At 37.3% G+C, this 21,450-nt stretch overlaps 1 protein-coding gene across 1 annotated transcript in view; it reads left to right on the top strand.

Moving 5' to 3' along the window:
* LOC118630792 (WD repeat containing planar cell polarity effector) overlaps positions 1-21,450 on the top strand; it is a 359,956-nt gene that overhangs the window by 97,384 nt on the left and 241,122 nt on the right. The gene's annotated exons all lie outside the window — the stretch shown is intronic.

The following is a 21,450-nucleotide window of genomic DNA, read 5'->3' as shown; positions in this document are numbered from 1 at the left end:
TCTAAGCTGCCCTGTTTAATATGGTAGCCACTAGTCAACTGTGGCTGTTTAAATATTAACTTTAAATTAATTAAGTAAAATTAAAAATTCAGTTCCTTAGTTGTACTACCCACGTTTTAAGTGTTCAGTAGACAATATCAGTATAGAACATCTCTACCACAGAAATTTCTATTGGACAGCACTCTTAGGGCCTAGACAAGGGAATGAGTGTAGATTTAGGACATAATCATAATAATTAGTGTCCATTGATCACAAAATAATGGACAAATGCCTGTGCTTTGCTAATAGGCTTAAAATACTATTTGCCTAGAAAAATCTTTCTTATGATAAAAAGAATCATTAGTCATGTTTTGAAGTTACATCAATCCTACTAATAATTATAACTTTTATGGAGTTGAATATCCTGCATCAATTTCAATTCTTGTTTACAATGCGACTTATTTTAAGTCTACTGTTGTTTGAAGTTTAGGCTCATGGCTCTATCCATAAATTTACAATATTGAATTTATTGTAATTAGGATCATAATCCTAATCTACTACTTGAATGCAGACTATCATTTTAGTACACTCTAGTTTTTCCTTTTTTTTTTTTAACTTGTATACCTTCTCAACTGTCATAAATTACTGCTTTCCAGAGACTGTTTACAAGACTGACTTAATATTTTTAGAATCATAATACTTTAAATTCAATTTAGGACACTATTCAAAAGAATGGAATTATTTAAAATTTTATAATTTGCTTTCATGAAAGTTTTCATCAGACTTTAAAAAACTTGAATACAAAATATGCTCCAGAAAGTTTTAAAGTTAGTACAACTCAAATTGTACTTCTCAATGCCATTACTCACCTTGAAAACAGGCACAAAATTATTTGACTGGAGGGCATGCCTACCACCTATAGTATGAGGTGTGTCTCATGGTATCCACCCTTACTGTTGCACAGGGTTAGTTGGAACATGTCAGATATCTTAAAATATGCTGTGGAGCATCCCAATAGGCAATCCTTTTTATAAATAGGCGTTATTGCATTTTAATTTAATAAGAAAATTTGTGTATATATATATGTGGGGGATATGGAGGTGAGTGTCCCTCATTAGTGAATTAATTCAACTCAGAAAAGGAATTTGTATAATAAATATATACAAAATTACTTTTGTAATTTACAGCAACCTGACAATACTGTTTTCTTAGGCTGTTATACCAATGAGTCTTCTTTTAATTTCCAATGGAACTTACCTCTTTTTTTTTTTTTCCCCTCTCTAGAGGATATGCTTATTGATTTTTAGAGAAATAGAGGAAGGCAGAAAGAGAGAGAGTGTGAAACCGATGTGAAAGAGAAACAGCGCCCCGACTGGGGATGGAATCTGCAACCTCGGTGTGTGCCCTGACCAGGAATCGAACCCACAACCTTTTGGTGTATGGGACAATGCTCCAACCAATTGAGCCACCTGGTCAGGGCGGAAGTTATCTTTTTTTATGTTCTGTCCTATTTTGTGCTTTATTCCTATGATAGATAAGATTTTCCTAAAATAGATCTTTTAATACCAGCACATTCTTTTTTTTTTCTTTTTTTTTATCCTCACCTGAGGACATTTTTCCATTTTTTGTTCAGATAGAGTGGGAGGGAGAGAGAGGAAGAGAGAGGAAGAGAGAGAGAGAGAGAGAAACATCAACGTGAAAGGGACACATCAAGTGGCTGCCACCCACATGAGCAACCAGGGCCGGGGACAAACTGCACCCGAGGTACGTGCCCTTAGTGGGAACCGAACCCAGGTCTCTCTGGACCACAGGCCGATGCTCCAACCACTGAGCCAAACCAACTGGGGCCTAGCACATTCTTGATATGATATATCTTAACAAGATAACTCTACTTCCACCCTGCCCACAGGTTCAGGTTACTCCCCAAATCTTTAGGGCCTTTGAGAGACCTCTTAACATAATCTATCCACTTTCTTGGTTTCTAGACAGAACTGTTAGTTAGGTCTTCTAAAAATATGTGTATGTGTCTTCTTCTAAAGATCTCTACTATCATAGTAAATTAAAATTTTGGTGTGCAATCTAAATGTTTAGAAGGATTTCCTTAACCCTTTCTTAGTTGCAAAATAAGTAAACCACCTCCACAAGCTCTCTTAGGGTCCCTCTTTTGTGCATCATGTAAATCTTTATCATCCCCAATCCACTCCCACCCCATGGCAAATTTAAGATTTATGGAATTTATCTTGTTGTCTTCTTCTCAAGGGATCTTTATTTCTCCAAAAAGTCAAACTGTTCAGAAATCAGCAAGGCAACTGCAACAACCTAAAGGATTTCAGAAGATGGAGTCTGAGCTTGAATTTTCCCTCTGTTGAATAATTAGGTTCTATAGGTTGTCATTATTACCGGAGCTTAGTTCGTGTTGTTGATCCAATGACCTATAAATTGTATCACTTTAAAAATAATTCTTTCGCCCTGGCTGGTTTGGCTCAGCGGTTAGAACATTGGCCTGCGGTCCCGAGAGACCTGGATTCGGTTCCCACTAAGGGCACATACCTCGGTTGCAGTTTGTCCCCGGCCCTGGTTGGGTTGTGTGGGTGGCAGCCCCTCGATGTGTCCCTTTCATGTCAATGTTTCTCTCTCTCTTCCTCTCTTTCCCTTCCACTCTATCTGAACAAAAAAATGGAAAAATGACCTCGAGTGAGGATAAAAATAATATAATAATAATTCTTTCCACTTATAAATTCAGAACAGTTTATTAATCAAGACTTACCTATACATATGTTCTGAATAAAAATTGTCTTCTGAAGTTGGTTTTCAGATTATGCCTATTCCTAGTTTAAAATAATAGTAAAATGTGAGGTGTAATTTATTAGAGTTTAGTTTTACTAGCTATCAAATATATTTCTCATTGTTGATTTTTGTTTTTGTTATTCCTCACTGCAAGGATTTTTTTTGGTTTTTAGAGAGTGGAAGGGAGGAAAGGGGGGGGCGGTGAGAGAGAAAGAGAAAGAGAAACATTGATGTGAGAGAAACACATCGATTCGTTACCTCCTGAATGGACCCCAAACAGGGCCAGAGATCTAACCTGCAACCCAGGTACGTGCCCTTGACCCGGAATTGAACTCTTGAACCTTTGGTATGCAGGCCGATGCTCTAACCGTTGAGCAACACCAGCCAGGGCTCTCATTGTTTTCTAGTCTCCTAAAATGATTTTATTATGATAAAGTGTTTAATATATTCCTGCTTTGATTTCTTAAATCATTTAACAAACTGTTCTTAGGGAATAATAGTTTCAGCATTGAGACACTGTTAAATGTATACTATTATGGTGGAATTTTATAATTTCTTAAATTAATGTGCTTTAATTACATTAATATTTGCAGATTATTGCATAATTAGGTGAAAGCATTATTATTAAGATAGATGTGATTTTGCATATATTGATTTTAGATTAAATTATTTGAATTATATATGTACATTTAACTATAAAAGTATATAGTAGGCTGTACCCTGACTTCATTCAATAACAATTTCACGTTTCAGGTACAATTTTAAAATGCCAAGAAAAGATAGTTTCCTTTTTAATTCTTGTAACAAATTACTTGAGTCTTGCCGGTATGGCTCAGTGGTTGAGCATCAACCCATGCACCAGGAGGTCGCAGGTTTGATTCCCGGCCAGGACACATGCCCAGGTTGTGGGCCCTATCCCCAGTGAGGGGCATACAGGAGGCGGCCGTTGATGTTCTCGCTCATCACTGTTTCACTTCTTCTCTCGCTAAAATCAATAAAGGGAAAAAAAATTGAAAAAACAAACAAATTACTTGAAAGACTATATAAAAATATAAATTATTTTTCAAGCCTATTCTAAATAAATTGTGACCTTATGAAACACATATTATCCATTCCTCAACTGTAGAATGGATAGCATCATTACCTGATCCTTCCTTTCATCAAATTGTGTGAAAATCAATTTTATTTTCTCATAAAATAATGATTGACAAATGACTGACAAATAACTATATATTATTTATAGAAAACTGATCACATGGTCTTGATTCACTGCCATCATTTTCGGAGGCACTAAGAAGTTAAGTTGTGAGCCGAATACCCAGCATTTCTATACAAGGAAGACAGACACATGAAATCACCAAGACATTAATGAGTGCTAAGTATGACATTAAGTAAAAATGTAGTAAGAGTGTAGCATATAGATTAGTCTGGCAGTGGGATATAGGATAAAAGATGAAAACAGTTTGTATAAATAACAAATGATACGGGATAAATATTTTCTGGAAACACCAACGTAGAGGAGTTTTGGACTCGAAGACGACAAGCACAATACAGAGAAGTGAGGTGGTTAGACTGAAAATAGTGGGATTAAGTGAGAGTCTATAACTGGGATGGTGAGATCTTCCCCAACTCCTTCCCTCTCCAATAGCTAGGCCTTTGTCTCCCTGTAACTTGTTTGGAGGACACTGTTATAGATAGCGAAATATTTGGTAGTTCCCTTTGAAAAGGTAGATGTGCCAATCAGAATCCTTGCAGTGAAGCCCAAGTTAATAGGCCTGCTGATGCACACCAAGCTGCCAGTCAATTTTTCAGACTTTCTTAATTTTTTTTCGTTGCACTGGCCGGTTTATCTCAGCGGTTAGAGAGTCGGCCTGTGGTCCAGAGAGACCCAGGTTCGGTTCCCACTAAGGGCGCGTGCCTCAGTTGCGGTTTGTCCCTGGCCCTGGTTGGGTCGTGTGGGTGGCAGCCACTCAATGTATCCCTTTCACGTTGATGTTTCTCTCTCTCCCTCCCTCCCTGAACAAAAAATGGAAAAATGTCCTCGGGCGAGGATAAAAAAATTAAATTTTTTTGTTAATCCTCACCCGAGGATATTTTTCCATTAATTTTTAGATATAGTGGAAGGGAGGGAGAGGGAGAGAGAGAGAGAGAGAGAAAGAGAAAATATCATTGTAAGACAAACACATCAGTTGGTTGCCTCCCGCATGGTCCTGATGGGGGCTGGGGATTGAACCTGCAGTCCAATTGAACCCACAATCCTTTGGTCCTCAGGCTGACTCTCTAACCGCTGAACCAAACCAGCCAGAGGTCAGAGACTCACTTTTAAATATAACCCGAGAACCAGAGATTATGATACTTAGGAGGAAATTCTCCACCTGTAAATCTGAAATCTACAACTCTGAGGCTAAAACAAACAAAAGAAAAAGAATCAGGAACAATGCAATAAACAGAATTTAAATTCAGGGAATTAAAATCTACTCAGAGAAATAATAGTAGCTGTTGCACCACTGAAACAAGAAGGAATGATACCTTTTTTTTTTAAATCCTCACCCGAGGACATTTTTCCACTTTTGTTCAGATAGTGTGGGAGGGAGAGAAAGGAAGAAAGAAAGAGAGAGACATTGACGTGAAAGGGACACATTGAGTGGCTGCCTCCCGCATGACCCCAACTAGGGCCGGGGATGAATCGCAACCAAGGCATGTGCCTTTTTTTTTTTTTTTTTTAAAACCTCTCCCGAGGACATTTTTCCATTTTTTGTTCAGACAGAGCAGGGTGGGAGAGAGAGAGAGAGAAACATTGACATGAAAGGTATACATTGAGTGGCTGCCACTCGCATGACCCAGCCAGGGCCGGGGAGAAACTGCAACCGAGGTACGTGCTCTTAAGGGAACTGAACCCGGGTCTCTCTGGACCGCAGGCCGACACTCCAACCACTGAACCAAACCGGCTAGGGCAAGGCATGTGTCCTTGACTCGAATCGAACCTGCGACTCATTGGTCCATGGTCCAGCGCTCTAACCACTGAGCAAAACCGGCCAGGGAAAGGAATGCTATTTTTTAAAAAAGGAGTAATCAACCCGACCAATGTGGCTCAGTGGTTGAGTGTCGACCCAAGCACCAAGAAGTCACTAGTTTGATTCCTGGTCAGAGCACATGCCCAGGTTGTGGGCCAAATCCCCAGTGGGTGGCATGCAGGAGGCAGCAAGTCAATGTTCTCACCGATGTTTCCATCTTTCTCTCCCTTTCCCTTCCTCTCTCTCCAAAATCAATAAAGAAAAAAAAAAAAGGAGCTCTTGGGAATTGTGAATATGGTAGCATAAACAGAAAAATTAATAGAAGAATTGAAAGATAAAGTTGGAATATCCCTATAATGCAGAAAAAAATGACAAAAAGGCATAGCAGTGAGCAATAGATGATAGAAGATAGGAAAATTAGAATTTTAGGACAGAAGATCTAAATCTAACAAACAACAGAAAACAGAAGGGAAGGAAAAAAATTTCCCAGAACTGGAGGATTCTTGTTTCTAATTTGAAAGGATCCTGTGATTGAAAAAAGACCAATATCAAGGCATATTTTGGGAAATTTAGAAAACAAAGATAAAGAGAATATCTTTAAGCTTTCAGAGAAAAAAAGAAAAAACAAGATACATAGAAAGAATTAGGAATCAGACTTACATCAGACTTCTTAGTAGCAACCCAAGGAGTTAGAAGACCATGGGATGCCTTCAAAATTCTGAAGGGAAGTGATATTTAGCCTAGAATTCTATATTTAGATTTCTAACCTGTCATTCAAACGAAGGCATTTTCAGACTTGTTTACTCTCAAAAAAATTTACCTGCCATGCACTTTTCTCAGGAAGTTATTGGAAGATGTACTGGCGCAAAGCAACAGAGTAAACCAGGAAACAAGATTCTTAGGATACAGGAAACACAGAGGATCTTAGATAGGAAAGAAGTGAAGAGAAATCTTAGAATGGTAACTGTGCCTTGGATCTAAAGTGCAACTAGTCCAAGTTGGGGCAGGGGACAGAAGGTTCTAGGGAGGTTGGGGGGAGGGAAGAAAAGGAACTGATTATATATCTGATCTGATATAGGATAATTAATTATAATAATTGCTATAAATTATTAATCACTATTACTATTAGTAATAATTATTAAGAGATAAAGTATATGATAAATCTTGATTCATGATAATAGGAACTCAATAAGTAATAACTATATCAAGATATAGCATATATGGAAGACATTGCCAGTTGCTTGCCCAATATCCATTTTTCTTTATGAACAGACTCTGCTGTCAGAGTGGCAATATGACCAATTTAGAGTACTCAGCTTAGCCCTGGCCGGTCAGCTTTCCCGCTTCCCTTGAAGCTGGAGGTAACCAAAGTAGAGGTAACTGGTAGGACTTACAAGAAAGCTTCTTAAAGTGATGGGAACCCCTTGAAGAGTTTTGAGCAGGGGAGGAGTTTGATCTAATTTACTTTTTAATTGGATTGATCTGGCTATTGTGATGGAAACAGAAGAAAAGAAAGATCAAATCAGGGAGATCAGTTAAAAGGTTGTTTCTGTAGTTCAGGTGTGTCATAATGGTGGCTTTGATTTATGGGAGTGGTTAAGTGGTGAGAAGTGGTCAAATTCTGAGTATATTTTAAGTTTTGAACCATCAGAAGAATTTGCTGATGGATCAAATGTGGAGTATAGAAGAAATTTCTGAGCAACTAGAGTTGCCATTCACTGAGAAGAGGAAGATTAAGGAGACAGTTTTGAGGAAACATCAGGAGTTCAGTTTTGGACATCAGTGTTTGAAATGCCCACTAGATATTCAAGTAGAGAAATCAAATAGACAGTTGATTATAGGAATCTGTAGTTCAGCGAAAGGTCTGGGCTAGAGAAATAACTTTGTGAGGAGACCCCACAGGTGGTATTATAAAGCCAAGAGATTGCTGAAGATCACCCAGGGAGTGTAGATAGAAATCTAGAGGAGGCTGAAGAGCTGATCCCTGGAGTCCTTCAGCATTTGGGGATTGGAGAGATGGAGAAAGGAGACTAAGAAGTAGCCAAAGAGGTAGACCACACTGAAGGGAAGGCAGTGTGGTGTCCAGGAAATTAAGTTTCAAGAAGAAAGCCAGACATAAGTGGTATGTAAGATACCAGTAACAAGATGCCTGAGATTGACCATTGGATAGCGTAGCACATAGGTCATGGGTGACCTGGATAAGAGTAGTTTCAGTAGATGGTGTGGTCAGAAGCCTGAATGGAATGCATTTAAGATATAATGGGAGGAGAGAAATTAGGTGTTTACAACAAAAGGAAAGGTTATGTCATAAAGGAAAATGGAGAAATAGGGCAGAAGAGGTGGGGTCAAATGAGATTTTTATTTCTTACTTAGATGTTGGTATGCTAATGGGAGTGGTCCAGTAGGGGGAAAAGTGATGCAGGAAAGGGGATAATTAATTGCTGGGGTGATATTGGCAAAAAGCCACTTAATAAAGGGAAAGGGTATGGACAGTAGGCGCCTGGTACCTGATGATGGCATGGAGATGTCTGGTCAGCCATGGACTGCCTAACTCCAGATCTCTTGTTCTCTTAGGAAAAACAAACTCCCATTGAGTTAAGTAATTATTATTATTATTATTTTTTGGTTTCTGTTTCATGTACCTGAATGCAGTTCTAAGTCACGTGGCGGTAGAATCAGAAGACACTGAGTTGAAAATGGTTACGTTTGACAGTGGTATGAGAGGTTGTGGTTGGATAAGGCAGTACACAGCTGTTTTAATTTCAAGTATTCTTTGACATTTTAACAATTTGTATGTGTATTTCTTTAGTTGAAATATTTTTTTTTTAAACATGCCCAGATTGCTTCTGAGAAACAGATGTCAAGATGGTGCTAGGAATGCAAGGGACTTATGAGGGAGATGTGAAAGACAAAGGGCAATGGAACAGGAGTAGGCAGGGAGAGCTGTTTGACTGTGATGCTGGTTTGAACCTTGTGAAAGGAGAAGGAAGAAAGGATTGGATGTAAAGAACCTCAAGCTGCAGTATGGTGCTGAGAAAGTTTCAGCAAGGCCAAATGGGGAGTCCCTGAGCCGAACTTGCCCATTAGAGGAGTCTCTTATTGGACTGGTACCCTACCATATTCAGTCATTGGCTAGTAGCCACCTGGGGAAAGTGACCTTTGTCAGTCAACTATGTTCCCAGCTTCCATTCCTCCTGAAGAAGCTCTGAGTGGTAAGTGTCCATGACCATCACACCCACAAAAATTTATATCAAAAGTAAGAATGTGTGTTTGTACACACATAACACTGTACCTGAGTAATCTTCGGCTAGAAGGTTGATAATTATCCCCGATTATTCTTTTTTAGGCCAAAAATAATCCTGCCTTTCCAGGAAAAATAGAGTTTACATTGTATCTTGACTACCTCAATCCAAAGTTTGATAACCTATGATCGTTCACTCATGCATTAATTATTTACTCTTAGAAATAGAGCAAGAAATGAACCCAGTTTTGGAACATGGTTTTGACACACAGAAAATTTTAATCTTCTTTATAATAATGTGTCTTTGTATCATCAATCAACTTTAACTTCCTGCTCTTTTCATAAATGGTTCTTTCTTCTCTTTTACTAATTGTTTTTATTTTACAATATTTCTTTAAAGAAACTCATAATTCCCTGCCTCTGCCCTTGGCATTCGTGCCTACTAATGTTTTGGAAACTTCATGGTATTTTGCCTCAAAGGAAGCCAGTGTAGAAGTATGAATTCCCCTCATATGATCGGTTATAGTTAATAGTAAATGTGTGTAAAGCCAAATGAGTTCAAAGCTAGTTCCTTTCATGTTGATTTTAATACGTATTTTGCAAAGTAGAAACAAATACATGCCAAGCATGTATCTGTTTTTAAAGAGAAAGTCAAGTTACTTCTATAGCTAGCTAATGAAACTTAAAAAAAATATTTTTTTAATTGATTTTAGAGGAAGGGAGAGAGAGAAACTGATTGGTTGCCTCCTGCATACACCCCGACTGGGGATCAAACCCACAGCCTTTTGGTGTATGGAATGATGCTCCAACCGAGTCACACTGGCCAGGGCTAATGAGAAGACTTTTAATGTATTATATTTGAATACTTATACAGAATTTTTACACAAAAACTTGAAACATGACATTTCAAATTTAGAGCTTTCTATTAGAGGCACAAATTAGAACAGCCAGTTACAAATGCATGTATAAAGTAGAAGTATCTAAGGTTGGATGTGAGAATGCACAAACTTTCCATTAATGATATTTGAGAATCTTCTGTTATACATATATATGCAAATGTAGCTGATAGAGAAAACACATTAAGTGCTTTTTCCAAATTGTAATTTATACCCTAAAATTAAAAAAATATATAAAACTATTAGGTTAGCAGATACATTACCTAAGTGACTACAAAATGAAAAGCAGTTACAACTATGCTTTTCATAAAATAGTGGCTCCTCTCAGTGAAGTACCTGTCTCTTGGTAGTCTCCTTGGGCTGAGTAGAATCCTACGTTGAATTGTGAGATCCCAGTTACACAGTGTGCTAAGCATATAAATCTGCCCTATATCTGTGTCCATCATCCTGCCATGGTAGAGGAAAGTTCCTACTCCTAGCTAAGGTCAAGGCTTCTGCCTAGACTCACAGTTCTCAACCTGTGTGCTGAGGCACTCTGTACTGCAGCGAATTACCAGAGTCCTGCAGGAAATTGAAAGATTTTGGAAAACACAAGACTTCTGTTGGGCACTATACAGACAAGAAGCTCCAAATTAGTGCAGAGTTTCATATTAGATTACACTGCATTCCTTCCAAGGGTGTCATATCGTTATCAAGCTAGATTTTCAGGGCTTGCTGTGATAAAAGAATATATCACACAACAGTTAACAGAACAGGAATAAGGGTGAGGTTGTCCAATATGATTCCAAGGTTGTCCTTTGCACCAGGAGGTCGCTGGTTGGTTCCTTGTCAGGGCACATGCCCGGGTTGAGGGCTTGATCCAAAGTAGGGGGAATGCAGGAGGCAGCCTATCGATGTTTTTCTATCATATTGATGTTTCCCTCTCTCTCTCCCTGAAAAATAAGTAAAAACATTTTTTTAAAAAAGAAAAGTAACTCAGTGAGAGTTAACACAAATTAAAAAATAAAATAAAAATCAATAAACTAAAAAAATATCTAACTCATAGGTTTTCTTATAAGAATTAAATAAATTAATATATGTAAAATGCTTAAAATGTTTTTTTGTCAAATAATTGTTTTTTAAATAAATAAGTTTAAACTTTCTGTCAAGTGGATATTTCCAATTAACTTAAAATTTTTTTTAATTAAAAAAATTTATGTGGTTAAAACACAATATAAAATTTATATTAACCATTTTAAAGTTTATAGTTTAGTAGTGTTAAGTATATTCATATTATTGTGAAAGAGATCTCCAGAACTTTTTCATCTTGCAAAACTAAAACTCTATACCCCTTAAACAGAGCTCCTCTTTCCCCTCCCCCAAGCCCCTGGCAACCACCATTCTACTCTCTATTTATATGAATTTGTCTGTTTTAGATACCTCATATAAGTAGAATCATGCAGTATTTGTCTTTCTGTGACTGGCTTGCTTCACTCAGCATAATATCCTCATGGTTCATCTATTCTGTAGCATGTCACAAGATTTTCTTTTTTTTTTTAGGATTAATAAAATTCCATTGTATGTATATACCACATTTTGTTTATCAGTTTGTGAATAATGCTTCTATGAACATGGCTGTGCATATATTTCTTTGAGACTATCATTTCCATTTTTTGGATATATACCCATAAGTGGGATTGCTGAATTAGATGATAGTTCTATTTTTAATCTTTTGAAGAACCTCCATACTGTTTTCCATAGAGGTTGCACCATTTTATAATTCCATCAGCAGTGCTCAAGGGTTCCATTTTTTCCTCATCTTCACTAACACTTGTTAATTATTTTTTTATAGTAGCTATCCTATTGGGTGTAAGGTGATATCTTGTTGTTTTGATTTGCATTTCTCTCCTGATTAGTGATATTGAGCATTTTTTCATATGCCTGTTGGCCATTTGTATATCATCTTTGAAATGTCTATTAAAGACCTGTGTACACATTTTTTTCTTTATTGATTTTAGAGAGATACAGAAACATCGATGAGAGAGAACATTGACTGGCTGCCTCCTGCATGCCCCACACAGGGAATTGGGCCTGCTCACAACCTGGGCATGTGTCCTGACCGGGAATTGAACCAGCAGCCTCTTAATGCATGGGTTGATGCTCAACCACTGAGCCATATCAGCCGAACAATACCTTTGTTCATATTTTAATTGGGGTATTATATTTTTTGCTGTTGAGCTATAAGAGCTTAAAAAATATATTCTGGCCATTAACCCCTTGTCAGATATGTGATTTGCAAATATTTTCTTCCACTCTGTAGGTTGCCTTTTTACTCTGTTGACTTTATCCTTTGATACACAAAAGTTTTAAATCTTTTTTGTCTGTTTTTGCTTTTGTTGTCTATGCTTTTGGTGTCATATCCAAGAAATTGTCAAATCTGATGTCATGGAATCTTTCCCCTATGGTTTCTTTGAGGAGTTTTACAGTTTTGGGTCTAAATATTGGTCCTTAATCCATTTTAAGTTAATTTTTGTGTATAGTATGAGATAAGAGCCAATCTTTATTTATTTTTTTAATGTGAATATTCAGTTTTTCTAGCATAATTTGTTGAAGAGACTATCCTTTCCCCGTTGAGTGGCCTTGGTACTGTTGTGGAAAAATCATTTGGCCATATGTGTGAGGGTTTAATTATGGACTCGTTCTATTCTAATCCATTGGTCTGTAGATCTGTCTTTATGCCAGTGTCAACACTGTTTTGATTACTGTGGCTTTATTATATGTTTTGATACCACGAAGTGTGAGTCCTAACTTGGTTCTTTTCCAAAATTATTTTGACTATTTGGGGTCCCTTGAGATTTCCAATCAACTTTTAAATAAGCTCAACTCTTCTCTATTTATACAAATAAGCACAACTCTTATTCGTCTCAGTTACCACCATGACTTATTCCTTTCCTTCATAATCAAATTTCTCAAAAGAACTGTCACTATTTGGTGTCTCCATATTCTTAGTGTTCACTCAGCATTCAACCAGCTTCAGTTGTACTTTTCTCCTGAATATTACAGAAGGAAAACTTTCCACTAAGTTTGCAGAAAACAAACAAAAAACAAACAAACAAACAAAAAAACCCTCCATATTCCTAAATCCAGTAGACTTTTTAAAAACAGGAAACATGAGTCCTGGCCACTTTGGCTCAGCGGTTAGAGCATCGGCCTGTGGTCCAGAGAGGCCTGGGTTTGGTTTCTGCTAAGGGCGTGTACCTCAGTTGCAGTTTGTTCCCGGCCCTGGTTAGGTTGTGTGGGTGGCAGCCACTCGATGTGTCCCCTTCATGTCAATGTTTCTCTCTCTCGCTCGCTCTCTCTCTCTCTCTCTTCCTCTTCCTCTTCCTCTCTCTCCCTCCCACTCTATCTGAACAAAAAATGGAAAAATGTCCTCAGGTGAGGATAAAAAAATAAAAAAATAAATAAAATAAAAACAGGAAACATGACCCTGGCTGGTTTGGTTCAGTGGTTAGAGCGTCGGCCCACGGACCAGAGAGTCCCAGGTTCAGTTCCCACTAAGGGCACGTATCTCAGTTGCAGTTTGTCCCCAGTCCTGGTCAGGGTCGTGTGGGTGGCAACTAGTCAACGTGTCTCTCACACATCTATGTTTCTCTCTCTCTTTTCCCCCTCTCTACCTTCCACTCTCTCTGAAGATGAATGCAATAAATAAATAAATAAATAAATAAATAAATAAGAGGTTGGCTCCATTCCTGGCCTTTAAAATAAATAACTAAATAAATAATAAACAAACAAATGAAACAGGAAACATGATCATCCTAAAAACACAGGAGAATTTAACATTCCATTGTTCTTGAAAAAATTTTTTCTATTAGTTCCCATGACACTTTGCTCTTCCAATATTTTTTCTACCTCTCTGGCATCCTCCTTTGTCTCCTTTTCAGGCCTGTGTTTCTCTCCTCTGTCCTTGAATGTTGGAATTTCTCAAGGCCCAATTATAAGCCCTCTTCTCTTCACTCTGAACTGCTAGGTTATCAATTTTATATCCATAGCTTCACTGGCTTCTCTCTAAAGCTCAGACCTCTCATTTAATGCTCCAAATCCATAAATCCAGCTGCCTACTTGATGTCTTCCCTTGGGCACCTTAAAAATATTTCAAACACACAATATCTTAAAAATGGAATTCAGAGTCCTCTACCCATTTCTCTTCCACCACTCTAATCTCAGTGAATGACCTTGCCTTTCATCCACTTAACCTTGAACTTATTCTGTTCTTTAACTAACATACCATGCACTGCTCCCCACACATCCAACTAATCTTTGATTCTTGTTCATTTTATCTTCTAAATTTTTATCACATCTGCCAGAGGCTCTCCATCCCTTTGCTCATCAATGTCGTCAGAGCCATCTTACCTTTCTCTTCTAGACTACTTCAGCACTTCTAACTTTTCTACCTGCTTCCATTTTTGTTCCCTATCAGTCTGTCCTCCACAATGTAGCCAAAATGATTTTTTTTAAAGCAAATCTGTCCTTCTGCTGATTAAAACCCTTCTACAACTCTGGGGAATAGATAGGAAACTGTGATTAACTAGGATGGTAGGGGAGCATAGATAGGTAGGAGGGGTACAGGAATAGGAATAAGACTTAATTGTATATCTCTATAATTTGTTGTTTTTTGTTGGGACTTAGTGTATTTATGTATTCCAAATATTAAACCAATAAATTGGATTTTTAAAATTACAGCACCACACTATTCTTAACATAAAGGCTAAGCTGAACTGGTCTCTATCTGTTAGTAGACTCTCTTGCGATCTCAGTGTCTCAGCCATGCTGGGGTTCTGTTATTCCCTTCTCTACATGCTTTCTCTTGCTTCAGGGCCTTTGCACACATTGTTCCTAGCTCTGCCTAAAATGCCCTTTGGTCTTCTTTCACTGAGGTGTGTAACTCATTCTTATCTGTAGATCTCAGCCCACCAGTTATCACTTCTTAAGGGAAACCTTCCCTGACAAACTGGATCTCCTTTAATGTGCTATTACAACACCATGTACTTTTTGGCACTTACTGTAGTTCTAGTTTTACATTTATTGTGTGACTTTCTAATTACTATACTTCATCGATTTGACTGAAAGTTCAAGGAGGGCAGGAACTGTGCCTGCTTCTGTTAAAGACAAAATTATAAACTACTGGAAACAGTTGTAAAACTCACTGCTCAATATCTTGTTGATTTGTATTTTTAAAGATTTCTGTGGTTTTATATTTCTAACTCAACAAATAGCAGTAGTAACAATTTGACAATACTTACCCTAAGAAATTCCTGCTATTCTTAAGCCCATCATAATACTCTGTGTTGATGAACTAGGAAGGTATCACATTGCATATTAAAGGTGAGAGAGGAAGAGTTTGTGTTTAATTCAGGAAGTGCTTTTGTCGGTCTTCAAGAGGGGACTTTCATATACAGTTTCCAAGCTTGCTTTTTTGGAACATCATCAAAGATTAGTATTTCATGGGCTATGCTTTGGGAAATGCTGTTTTACATTTATGCTATATTAGTATGTACTATAGGAAGGAGAAGTGGAAGGTGTCTAGGGCAGCTTTTGAGTATGGTCCTTCAAAAGAGAATGGAAAAGGAGGTAAATTAAAAATGGTAGATCTGACAAAAATTGAAGAGACAGAATCAGAATTTACTGGCAAATTTGAGGTTTTTGGGTAAAGGTGAGCAATTAAAAATAGTAATCTCAAACCAAAGGAACAGAAAAAGAGATTTAGTGGTGATCTTTATTCCCACTTTTAATGTTATAAAATTTAAAATAAGATTATTCCGGATCATTGTGAAATGGCATGCACTACAAACAAATATATGGTAAAAAATAAAAGTACCCTTCTACCCCAAGTTCATTCCTCTCTCTGTGGTAACCACAGTCAACAGTTTGTTTTATGTTCTTCATGCATTAACAAGCACTCATCAGTGTATATGTATGTATATATGTAAATTTTTGAATAAATGGAATTGCTCTACATATATTGTTCTGTAACTTGCTTCACCTAAAATGTATAATACACTGTCAGTGATCTACACCTACCTTGTTTTTAGCAGTACACAGTAATCCATAGTTTGGATGTACCATAGTTTACAATTGCTAGGAATAATCTTTTTAGTAAATAAAGTAATTGGATATGACTGAACAATTTAATGAGGCAATATGATAAAAAATGTCTTAAAATTTTTTTAATAAATGAAATTGCAGAGGAGAGGGACTCAGTTCAGTTTTCTACTTGACACTTTAAATAAGGAGCCTCTATTGTAGTTCATTTTCAGTGTAATTCAAATTCTGACTTCTTAGAAACATTATGTGGCATAGAAGCATCTCTTTAAAACCATAAAATAATATATTTATGGTCAGATATTTTGAGAACTGCTTTTTAAAAAAAGTTTTATAGAAAAATACAAAATAATACATAAAAAGTAAAAGATCATTCATAATCCCAATTTTAAAATATCAGGTAAAAAGTTAAAGTTCATGTCTCTAACTCCCCAATTCCATCTCTTTGAAGTACCTACCATGAACAGTTTGGACATATTTTTCTGACATTTTCTTGTGTTTATACAGACAATTTCTATAATACATATATGTACATATACCACACCTGCTTTTGCCCTAATAAAATGGGATGATGCTATTCATGTAGGTCTGCAGCTTTTAAAAATGTCCTCCCCACTTCAGCAGTGTATTTGCAGCAGATAATTTCTGATTAATTAAACTTATCTATCTTTTATGTTATCTTCATTTGTTTTCTTGTACTAACAACATTCACAGTATCTAAACTCAGAAGCTACTGATTTATTAACTGTCATGGTAGTTTATTAATTCGCAGCATGAGATATATTTGGCATCACAGACCTTGCTCATTTGCTTGGGGGCATTCCCACCTGATGGATGAATTACTCAAGAGACTGAGTTGAAGATAAGAAGGTGAGCCGAGAATTGGAAGGAAAGCAAGGAGGTGTTCTTACAGGATATTTCTATCAAGCTACCATTGCTATCTGACTTGCCCTGGGGTTCTTTCTGTCTTGAAACCGGCATGAGTCATCAGAGCCTTAGCCCTGAACATGGTTAGACATATGGAACAGGCTTCCTCCAGGATCCTTTTCTGAACTGCACTGCCCACCACTCCATTTAAGATATCTGACCAAGTCCTCATTTATTACCCTTTCTATATGTGAGAAAAGTGTTAATTAGAATTTGAAAGTTCCCCAAATCTGTTTGCTGGAAATATGGAAAACACCTTTGCCTCTACAGCAGCTTATGTGTAAGCACTCTCTTAGGTGAGTCTCTGTGGAAACGGCTAACATATAGAGGTTGTGACAAATCATTGTCTCCAGACATTGCCAGATGTCCCTGGGTGGCCAGAATCGCCATGAATTCAGAACTACTGGTTTAGAGGGAGATTAGAGTATAGTAGGAGCTAAGGAAAGGAAAACCAGATGAGATATTGCATGGAAGTCAACTGAGAAATGAGAGTTAAGGAAATTAATTCCTCAGCAGCAGGGGAAAAGAACATAGGATTTTTCTTGTCTTCGTCTACTTTCCCGCAAATTATGAGACCTTTGGTTAGTTGTTTTACACTCGTAATTGTGAATTAGTATGAGGATTAACCTTGTTACTACTATTTTTCTAACTCATGTACTTATTATGTACCAGAGGTGTGCTGGCATTTTATATTCATTATAGAAAGAGCGTATATAAAAGTCCTCTGTAAATTATAAAATTTTGTATAAAAGTAACATGTTGTCTGGCATATTGTCTTATTCACTTTCTGCCAATGCTTTTATCCATTTAGATCTGTAAAACTGCTGACAAATATATGAGTTACCTTTGTGAATTTGACCATGATTATAAATTACAAATTATTTTCTAGTAACAACCGCTTTTATGTAAACCACTTTATATATATATATATAGTGTATATATATATGCACACACACTAATTACATAAATATTAAGTGTATATAATTACATAAATTATATGTATATTAAATACAGAATATATTATTATATATGCTAGATTTAAAATTCCACTAGGGATTAAAATGTAGCATCACTCATTTTACAATAAATGAGAAAATGAAATTTCTTACATTAAAATAGACTCAGCAGGCAAATTTCCAGACATGTGTGTATTCCTTATATTGAATGGCATCACACAATTCCTTGGGAAACCCCATTGTTAACGTTTCTCTATCCAGAAAAATCCTTTATTTTTTTTCCTTTTGTTTCTTGCCCTTAAGTCAATTCCCTATAGTGAGTCAATTACATTTTTTATTCTTGGCCTACCTACATTTCACTTTTGTCTCTGTACTTTAATGGATTAGTTAAACATGGTTTCCCTCTGTACTCAATACATGTTTACTGAATGAAATAATAAATTACAGAAAACATGTTATCTCTCTTCCAGCAGGTTATCTTCTCAAATGATCAGTAACTACTCTTCATTATAGATTTCCCCAATATAAAATTGTTTGACTGTCTATACTTCTCAGAGTTTCTCCAGAATTTATTCCATGGTTTGGATTGTGAGTGGGGTAGGGTCGGGGAGGTGTTGGTTAATATGAAGATGCAAATTCACTGGGCCTCCAGGGAGTATCTCTCTAATACTTTAAATATTTGCTTCAGCCTTGTAATTCATTCCAAGAGTCCTGATACTTGTTGTCTCTGTATATTGTAGTGCTGTCTCCCACATGTCTCCTAATGATTTCATAGGATCAGTCTTGGCTGCCTGTACGTGACTCAACTCTCAAATCACAACTATCACCCATTCTTGATTTTTAGTACTGACCCCACATGCCTTTACTTTTCATTTTCTCCCAGATGTGATGATAATCACATGGATTTGGGGGTAGTTTCCTTAACCTATGAGAATATTGAATGCAGTGGGATTGTTTGTGACCACTATTATAAAATAGCCAATTCACAAAGACTTAGTATACCAGTTCTTTTTCAGTACTTGAGACCAACTGTGATGTATTTCTCTCTTTTTATGGGCCATAAACACCTCGTCTAGGAAGCAGCCATCTATCCTAGCCCAAACCTCCACTTCTCTCTTCAGTATTCTACACTTATTCTACCAACATGTCTGTCTTATTCATCATTGTATCCCCATATGTACTTGGCATATATAGGAGGCACTCACATATTTTTGACCTGCCGAATGAATGAAACTCAGATTATTGTGGTTATTTATGTTTTGTTCTGATTAATGATGTCATCTGATGTAATTTTCTCTTTCTTCTCCCAGTGCCATTTCATATCCAATTGAGTACTTAATCTAAGTACTGTAGACTCTAGGGTTAAGAGAAACCAATTTGAAGAGCCGTTTGAAGATCATGGGAATCATTTCCCTGTTTTCTAAAGAAGCAGCACACCTCTGTATAAGAAAATGGGAAGGAGGAAATGATAAAGACAGTAGAAATAAACATGGTTAGAGTAGAAATAATAAGGAAAGATACTTCCTACCTGAGAGAGTGTCAAGAGAAAAGGAAGTTTTAGTTCCTATTTTGTATCAGTAGTCTTCTGCACAAAGACCCAACATTAAAATTGGAACAATGTTGGGAGGTCCCATGGGCCTTCTCATTGATTTATCCCATGGATCTCTTCTCAAGTTCAGTTCTGCTCTGGAAGTACCTCCCTTTGCAATGGAATAGGACAGTATTGTAATGCCCTTTTCCTTCTTGTCCTGCCAAATCTTACATAGGCCTGGTCCATTTTGGCGGATTTAAGAACTAACCTTTTGGGTAAACAGGCAGACTACTTCCCTGTCTGGGCTGGCATATTCTTTTCCTGAGTTTCAGACTATTTTTTCCTAATTTCAGTTATCTCCATTACCATATCCAGAAGCATTTTGGCACCAGTACTTGGAAACTTGATCCTTCCCATAGGCTGTTTTATAAAAGTGCATTAATTAGCTTATTAATTTATTTATACATTTTATTACAAAATTTGGTGTCAGGGATACCTGTAGACCACAAGAGATTTAGAATGGTGGCCATACCTTGATCCTAATGAGTACCCAAAATAGCTGTCAATAAGAAAGCTAACTTGATTTTTTAACGCCTCTGAAGACTGAAAAGCCCCAGAGCTCAGACCTTGAACCTCTTTCTTTCCACTCTTTTTTTTTTTCCTCCCCTTAAATAACAGAAATTCATTTTCTCAATTCTAAGATTAAGGTGCTATCTGGGTTGGTTTCTGGTAAGGCCTCTCTTCCTGGTTTGTAGACAGCTGTCTTCTTGCTGTGTGTGTGTGTTCATGGAGAGAGAGCCCTCTGTTGTCTCTCTCTGTCTGTGTCTTTGTTTTTTAATAAGAACAGTCAGGTTGGATTAGGGCCCCACCCTTATGACCTCTCCACTCATTTTTTAAGAAGAGCTTATCCAATTTTATGACTTTAAATACTGTCTTTATATTGTTGATGACCCCTAAATGTATATCTCCAGCCCTCACTTCACCCTGAACTGCAGATTCATTTTTAATGTCTACTTGATATATCTACTTGTACATCCATAGACACCTTAGACTTAGCATGTTCGAGAACAAACTCTTGTTTCCCTCTAACCTAAATTTGCTTCTCCTCAATTCCCTGTCTCAGTAAACCCAGTTGCTTAGCTTAAACACCTTTGAGTTTTTCTTGTGTATGCCACATCCAGTTAGCAAGTCCTGGTTAATCCCCTTTAAAATATATCTCAAATCTTTCAACATACCATTTCCTTTAGTATTGCCACTCAAGTTCAGACCATCATCTTCTCTCACCTAGATCAGCCTCCTTATTGTCCTCTTGCTTCTGCTGTTGTCTGATTCTCCTTTAAAACATAATTAGCCCAGGTTGGTATGGCTCAGTGGTTATAGCATCAGCCCTGGGTTGTGGTACCCTGATCCTGGTTGGGGTTCCACCGGGAGGCACCCAATCAATATTGCTCTCTTACATCAATGTTTCTGTCTGTCTCTCTACTCCCCTCCCTCCCTTCTACTCTCTCTAAAAATCAATGGAAGAAAATGTCCTCGGGTAAGGATTAAAAAATTATAATTCTCTGCTGCTTAAAACCCAGCAGCTTCTCATCAGAAAGGTTCAACCTAGCCCAGCCAGTGTGGCTCAGTGGATTGAGCACTATCCCATGACTGAGAGTTCCCAGTTTGATTCCTGGTCAGGGCACATGCCTGGCTTGCGGGCTCGATCCCCAGTAGGGGGTGTGCAGGAGGCAGCCGATCAATGTTTCTCTCCCACACCGATGTTTCTGTTGCCTAACCTGGCCCCTGACTAGCTCTGATTTTGTTCTCTAGGAATATCCATCTGACTCATTCCCCTTCAGGTATATGGGCCTAGCTTTCTTCAGTCATTCCAGGCACATTCTGACCTCAGGGTTTTTGCATTTTCTGTTCTCTGCTTCAAACTCCCTTTCTCCAAATAACCATATGGCTAGTTCCTTCATTTCATTTGAGTCTACACTCAAATGTCATCTCTTCAGAGACGATTTTTTATTTCTTTGTCATACTTAAAACAGCATCTTCC

This window comes from Molossus molossus, unplaced genomic scaffold (assembly GCF_014108415.1).
Source record: "Molossus molossus isolate mMolMol1 unplaced genomic scaffold, mMolMol1.p scaffold_m16_p_15, whole genome shotgun sequence".
Taxonomy (NCBI): Eukaryota; Metazoa; Chordata; class Mammalia; order Chiroptera; family Molossidae; genus Molossus; species Molossus molossus.
The sequence above is the reverse complement of the archived record's forward strand: the minus strand, read 5'-3'. Positions and strand labels throughout refer to the sequence as shown.